The sequence below is a fragment of the Ahaetulla prasina genome, chromosome 1 (genome assembly GCF_028640845.1).
Source record: "Ahaetulla prasina isolate Xishuangbanna chromosome 1, ASM2864084v1, whole genome shotgun sequence".
NCBI classification, from domain to species: domain Eukaryota; kingdom Metazoa; phylum Chordata; class Lepidosauria; order Squamata; family Colubridae; genus Ahaetulla; species Ahaetulla prasina.
In genome coordinates, this window is record NC_080539.1 from 117,522,313 (window position 1) to 117,529,637 (window position 7,325).

Genomic DNA, 7,325 nt, shown 5'->3' on the forward strand with positions numbered 1-7,325 from the left:
CTCACTACCGAGGCCGGCCTCCATGACGGGTCTTGGGACCCACAGAGGTGGCATGCGAAAAGAAGAGCTTGTGGGGTTTTAGAGAGGAATTTTAAGGGGTGGGAGGGTAAGGCGGGTAATGGGGTAACCCGTCGGGTGAGGCCAGTTCCTGCACATGCTCATGGCGGTTTTTATTATCAGGTTCGGAGGTTATGGGGAGGAGTCTGTTCCTATCTGTGAGGGTGGTCCTATTGACACGGTAAGTGGGAGGGGCAGGTATGGCGGAAGCGAGGGTCATATCAAATTCCGGGGCGCGTGCTCGATGTCTTAAAGCGATCACGCTCCGACCCTGGACTTTTCCCGTTCCCCGGATGGTCAGGATCCTCAGAGCCTGGGCCTTCGGTTGATGTTGTGCAATGCTCGGTCTGTGGTGAACAAAGCCCCCCTTGTTTGTGATCTTATACAGGGGGGTTCCGCGGACCTTATGGGCATTACGGAGACCTGGTTGGGCACTGAAGGGGGCGTGCCCCTTGTAGAGATGTGCCCGCCGGGTTTCCGTGCATTCCATCAGCCGAGGGCCCAGGGTAGGGGTGGGGGGGTGGCGGTTGTGATTAGAGAGAGTCTAGAGCCGAGGGAGACCACTGTACCTCAGATTGCCGGGTGCGAATCCCTCTTTGTGAGATGGGGTCGTAGGTGTCAGATGGGCTTGCTGATCACGTACCTGGCTCCTTGCTGCGTGACAGCTGCCCTGCCCGAGCTCCTGGAGATGCTGGCTGGGGTGGCAGTTGAGACCCCCAGACTTTTAGTCATGGGGGACTTTAACTTGCCATCTTCCGGCTCATCATCGACGGCAGCTCGGGAGTTCACGGCTTCCATGACGGCCTTGGATCTGACCCAAGTAGTTGATGGCCCTACTCACATTGGGGGTGGCACTCTGGACCTGATTTTTCTCTCTGGACAGTGGTTGAGAGATCTGGACTTAAAGGAAATAGTCATCGAACCTTTGTCATGGTCAGATCACTCTCTTCTTCGCTTAGACTTTCTGACCGCCATTCACCACCGCAGGGAGGCGGAGCCGACACGTTGGTTCCGCCCCAGGCGCCTGATGGACCCTGATGGGTTCGGACGGAGCTTGGGCCGTTTCCTGAGGTCTGGCCCACGGCTCGGCTGAGGAACTTGTGGCGGCCTGGGAGCGGGCGCGGCGGGGCCTTAGACCGTGTCGTGCCTTTGCGGCCTCTGACCCGGCGCAGGTCCCAACCGGCTCCTTGGTTTTCCGAGGAGCTGAGAGGGATGAGCGCGGAGAAGGCGCCTAGAGAGTTCCTGGAGGTCTAGCCGTTCGAAGCTGATCGGACACTAGTGAAGTCCTATACTAGGACTTACCTAGTGGCATTGAGGAAGCGAGGCGTAGTTACGCCTCCTCTCATTGCATCGGCAGATAACCGCCCAGCCGCCCTGTTTGGTGACCCGCTCCCTCCTACATCAGGGGAGCGGGATGACCCGCTGCAGGGCGTGCTGAGAGTTTAACGGTTATCTATACGATAAAATCGTTCAGCTTCGGGATGGGTTGGACCAAGATTGCGGTGATCGGGTGAGATGTTCGAGGTGGTCTTGGCGATATTGTTTGGGATGAGTTTGACCCTGTGGCTCCTGAGGACATGGACAGGTTGCTGGGTAGGCTGAATGCCACCACATGTTTACTGGACCCGTGCCCCTCCTGGCTGGTGCTGGCCACTCGGGAGGTCACACGAGGCTGGCTCAGGCGATTCGACCGCTTCTTTGGTGGAGGTGTCTTCCGGCCGCCTTGAAAGAGGCGGTGGTGAGGCCCCTCCTTAAGAAGCCTTCCTGGACCCGGCTGTTTTAGGTAACTATCGTCGGTCTCCAACCTTCGCTGCGGCGAAGGTTGTAGAGAGTATGGTGGCATATCAGTTTCCCTTGCACCTGGATGAAACTGTCTATCTAGACCCGTTCCAGTCCGGTTTCCGGCCCGGTTACAGCACGGAGCGGCTTTGGTCGCGTTGGTGGATGATCTCTGGAGGGCCAGGGATAGGGGTTGCTCCTCTGCCCTGGTCCTATTAGACCTCTCAGCGGCTTTCGATACCATCGACCATGGTATCCTGCTGCGCGGTTGGAGGATTGGGAGTGGGAGGCACCGTTTATCGGTGGTTCTCCTCCTATCTCTCCGACCGGTCGCAGTCGGTGTTGACAGGGGCAGAGGTCGACTCCGAGGCGCCTCACTTGTGGGGTGCCGCGGGGTCGATCTCTCGCCCTCCTGTTCTTTATCTACATGAAGCCGCTGGGTGAGATCATCAGTGGTTTCGGTGTGAAGTATCAGCTGTATGCGGATGACACCCAGCTGTACTTTTCTACACCGGACCACCCCAACGAAGCTATCGAAGTGCTGTCCCGGTGTCTGGAGGCCGTCGGGTCTGCATGGGGAGAAACAGGCTCAAGCTCAATCCCGCCAAGACAGAGTGGTTGTGGATGCCGGCATCCCGGTACAGTCAGCTTAATCCGCGGCTGACCATCGGTGGCGAGTCATTGGCCCCGATGGAAAGGGTCCGCAACTTAGGCGTCCTCCTGGATGAGCGGCTGTCTCTAGAAGACCATTTGGCCGTCTCCAGGAAGCGTTCTACCAGGTTCGCCTGGTACGCCAGTTGCGCCTTTCTGGACCGAGATGCCCTATGCACGGTCACTCACGCACTCGTGACGTCTCGCCTGGATTACTGCAATGCTCTCTACATGGGGCTCCCTTGAAGGGCATCCGGAGGCTGCAGTTAGTCCAGAATGCGGCTGCGCGGGTGATAGATGGAGCCCTCGTGGCTCCCGTATAACACCATCCTGCGCAGACTGCACTGGCTACCTGTGGCCTTCGGGTGCGCTTCAAGGTCTTGGTGACCACCTTTAAAGCGCTCCATGGCATTGGGCGGGTTACTTACGGGACCGCCTACTGCTACCGAATACCTCTCACCGACCGTGCGCTCTCACAGAGAGGGTCTCCTCAGGGTGCCGTCAGCAAGGCAATGTCGTCTGGCGGCGCCCAGGGCAAGGGCCTTCTGTGGGGCTCCCACCCTTTGGAACGAACTTCCCCCCGGACTCCGCCAGCTTCCGGACCTTCGGACCTTCCGCCGCGGGCTTAAAACATATTTATTTAATTGTGCAGGACTGAGCTAGGTTTTAAATTCATGGGTTTTAATTGGGTTTTATTTGTATATTTTAATTAACGGGCTTTCAAATAAGTTTCTTAATTGTTTTTATTCTGTATTTATATTTATATGTTTTTAAATGCCTGTGAACCGCCCTGAGTCCTTCGGGAGATAGGGCGGTATATAAATACGATTAATAAATAAATAAATAAATAAATAAATGGCCAACTTGCCACAGCTGTGGGACAATTCAACAATTCAATTTAATTATTTACAATCATTTAAGGATTATTTTAATTTGTGTTATCCAGATTTCATTTTGTCCCTCCTTTGGCATCCTTTCTTTAATGATTCTATTCCACTATTTCTTCAATATTAGTGTTACTCTTGAACCAGGGCAAGTTGTCTCGTGGTGAGTTGGCCGTGGCAAGTTGGGTACAGCGAGTTGGCCGTGGCGAGTTGTCATAGACCTGTAACAATGGCATCAGGGGGACACATTGCCAAAAAATAAAAAAGCTCTGAGAAGAATGGGTATGTGTGCATATGCCGTATTTGACCATTAAGTAAGTTGAGGAAAGTAGCTTGCATTGATTAACCTCTGTGGCACCGCATGTGATTATCTTTCCATCAAGAAAAGGAAGATAGAGCAAGAATGAGACACTTTTCCAGAAGACCCAGCAGAACTTGTGGCAATCCTCCAGGAATAAGATGAAAATCAAAAGAGAAGATATTGGGAGCTGCCTAATTTTGGCCACCACTGATCATAAAAATTCCTCTAATTGAAGAACAAGTTCCTGCCACACCCCACCTATCAGTAAAGAAGCTATGTCAGGGAAAAATTAACACTTCATAGGAAAGTGTTCACGTATTATGTAATGGAGACCAAGAGATTCAATATGACTTGCACTCTTTCTCAAAGGGATTACAAACAGCTTGGCTTTCTCCTCTTATAATCGTCAGGCTTTTGGCAGAATAGCTGGGTATTCTGGGAGTAATGTTGTTCTGTCCCCCCTCGCCTCCGTCTGAGCGATGGCTTAATTAGCCGGCACAATCAGCTCTGACAGCAAACTAGCAAGCATCTGCCAAGTGTCTCTGTTATCTCCCTCGACGCCGATGAGTCACCCAGGAACAAACAGTACTTCAGCTCTTAGTTAAGCAGTTAATTTGCCTGCTACGAAGAGGCACAGCAGCTCTTGCTGCCTTTATATCCTGTGGGGTGTGGCTCCATGACTCAGCACTTCCTAGGTCTGCCCCACCCCTGCTTCTGTTGTTCCCGCCTCTCCTGCCTACGAAACCTAGGGTCCAGCCAGGCCTGATTGCCATCAGCTGGGTCTGGAGGCGTGGCCTGGGGGGGAAAGAGTCAGGGACGGAGGCCTCGTTATCTCTTCCACCTGGCCTGCCTCTGGCTCCTGGAGCTGAGCCAGGGAAGCTGGTGCTCCCGAGGTAAGTCCTGACGGCCCTTCCCCCTCACTTTCCAAGTCACTTTCTGGCAGGAGGCCCGGCTTGAGGGGCACAGACACAACATATGTGGTCCCCACACATCTGTTTATTTCTTAAGGTGAACACAGCGGTTCCCTCTTGCCTTATCATTTTTTTCCCAACCAAACGATGAAAAAACTTAGCAGTCCCCTTTGGTCCTTTTTTTCAGTTAGAGATCCATCTCCTCTGCTTCCATCTTCTTTTTAGTGCTTCTAGGGGGAGGTTATCATCACAGAGGGAGCAACTGGAATTTCTTTTCTGGGTTCTAGAACAATGAATACACCAGGTTATTTTTCATGTTTATGCTTTAGACAGAGTCAGAAGAGAGTCTTTTTGCACACCGGTTGCACGTCATCCTTAAGCCATAAAAGGAAGCCATAGCCGCTGGGTTGCTGCCTTTGCTACTTTTAATCAGTTGCAGAATTACAATGTAGTGTCTGTAAATCCTTATGATTTACATTGATATATTGATCATCAATTGTGTTGTAAATGTTGTACCTTGATGAACGTATCTTTTCTTTTATGTACACTGAGAGCATATGCACCAAGACAAATTCCTTGTGTGTCCAATCACACTTGGCCAATAAAAAATTCTATTCTATTCTACTGGAACGGGGTATGCACTCTTTTGCAAGGCTTTGTTAAGCGTTGCCTTATAGTCAGCGCAAATCCGGACTGATCCGTCTGGTTTGACTGGGGTCACTATTGGTATCTCCCATTTTGCATGGTCGACGGGGACTAGTATTCCCTGGCTTACTAGTCTGTCTAGTTCCCTGTCAATCTTTGGCTTTAGGGCAAACGGGACCCTCCTAGCTTTTAACCTAATAGGGGCCACCTGGGGGTCCAAATTGAAAGAGATGGGGGTCCCCACGTACTTGCCCAGGCAGTCTTGGAAGACGTCCTCGAATTCGTTCAGAAATTCATCCTTCAGGTTGACTCCGTTTCTGTAAACCCCGGTTACTTCCATGCCCAAGGCTCTGAACCAGTCCAGACCTAGCAAACTGGGTAGGCTTCCATCTACGATGGTGATCGGCAGGGTTTTCTTAAAATGACCATATCGCACTCTGACGGACGTGACCCTCGAACAGGGATTCGGTTTTCCTGGTAGTCTTGCACCCTCAGCTTTTGAGTTTGCAGCTGGTGTTTCGCGACGTTGGGCAGGTCCCTCGCGATGGTGTCCCAAGACATAATCGTAATTGATGAGCCGGTATCCACCTCCATCTTACACGGCACTCCTTCGATGTAAGTCTTGGTGAATATCTTCTTCTCCAGTCGTGTCGATGCGTGGCCCACTCTTACAGTGGTCTGGTTCAATTTCGCGCCTTTTTTGAATGGACCAATCCCTGGCTGTCTCGCTGATCCTGCGCCCTGCTGATTGGCCGGTTTGAATTTTTGGCGGGAAGGTTGAGGGGCTCGGCAGGCCTGAACTATGTGTCCTTTCTTTTCACACCGCCGACAAATTGTGTCTTTGAACTTGCAATTCTGTCGTTGGTGTTGGCCTCCGCAGCTTATGCACTCATCCCGGTCGCTTCTCTCCGGCATCCTGGTGTGGAAAACTTCTTCCTCTTCTTCACCCTCCGATTCGGCCCGGATTTCTTCGCTGTGGACTGGTGTTGTTTTCGCCCCGACATTTGGTGTGTTCGGCTTTTGTAAGATTTCCGCCGCTTTGGTGGATATCTCGTGTGCCCTGGCCTCATCCAGGGCTATCGTCAGGGTTAAGTTGCTTTTCAACAGCAACCGCCTCTGTAGTCAGATGTCCCTGACCCCACAAATGAGTTGTTCTAACAAAGAGTCCTCCAAATCTCTGTACTCACAGTGGTTTGCGGCTTTCCTTAGCGCGGCCATGTACATGCTTATCGATTCGCCCTCTCGTTGTACAAACTTTGATGGCACCGGTGCGTAGTGTGCTCGTAGTGTCGTCTGTAACATTTGCCATGGCACCGACTGTATCGGCGTTGGTTCCGACAGCTATTCGGCAGTATCGAAAACTTCTGGTCCGCAGTGGCTCAGGAAGTAAGCGCGTTTCCGATTATCTGAGACTCCTTGCAGTTCATTCGCTTCGAGAAAGCACTCGAAACGAGCCATGTATGACCCCCATTTCTCCTTGGCTGGGTCAAATGGCGCTGGCGGCGTATAGCTTGACATCGCTATGTTTCCGCCCTTAATACTGGCTGGGTTTTAAGGTCCGTTACTCCTTCAGCTCTTTTTCCTAGTCTCGCTGCCTCAATATCCCACCTTCGTCGCCAATGTTGTGTTTGGGCAATGACGAGGCAGGAGACGATACAAGTGACAACAGCTCTTTGGTTTATTGTGATCCCAGCAAAAACCAACAGGCAAAACCCTTCTTTAAATAGTATTTTGGCTGAGGCATCAGCCAATCAGCAACGTGCATGTTCCCGCCCAAATTTCCCTCCTAAAGTTCAAATGGCAGAGGCAGAGGACGGGGAGAGAAGGAGGAAGAATTTCACTGTATCTGCTAAAGCATCTATCCTACTAATCAATGGGAGTGATGTGCTATGGAGGACCTTATTTTTTGTGAACAGCCTTTCTGTCTCGGTCTGGGGGTTGAGGAACATGTGAGAGAAAGAGATGAATAGCATGATGAAGTGTGATGAAACTGTTTGATGGTCCTTGTTACTCTGCATTCATCATTCCCCTCCCCTCCCACACGGTCCCCCTCCCGCAAACATCTATGCAGCTAAATGAAGCATCATGAGATACAAT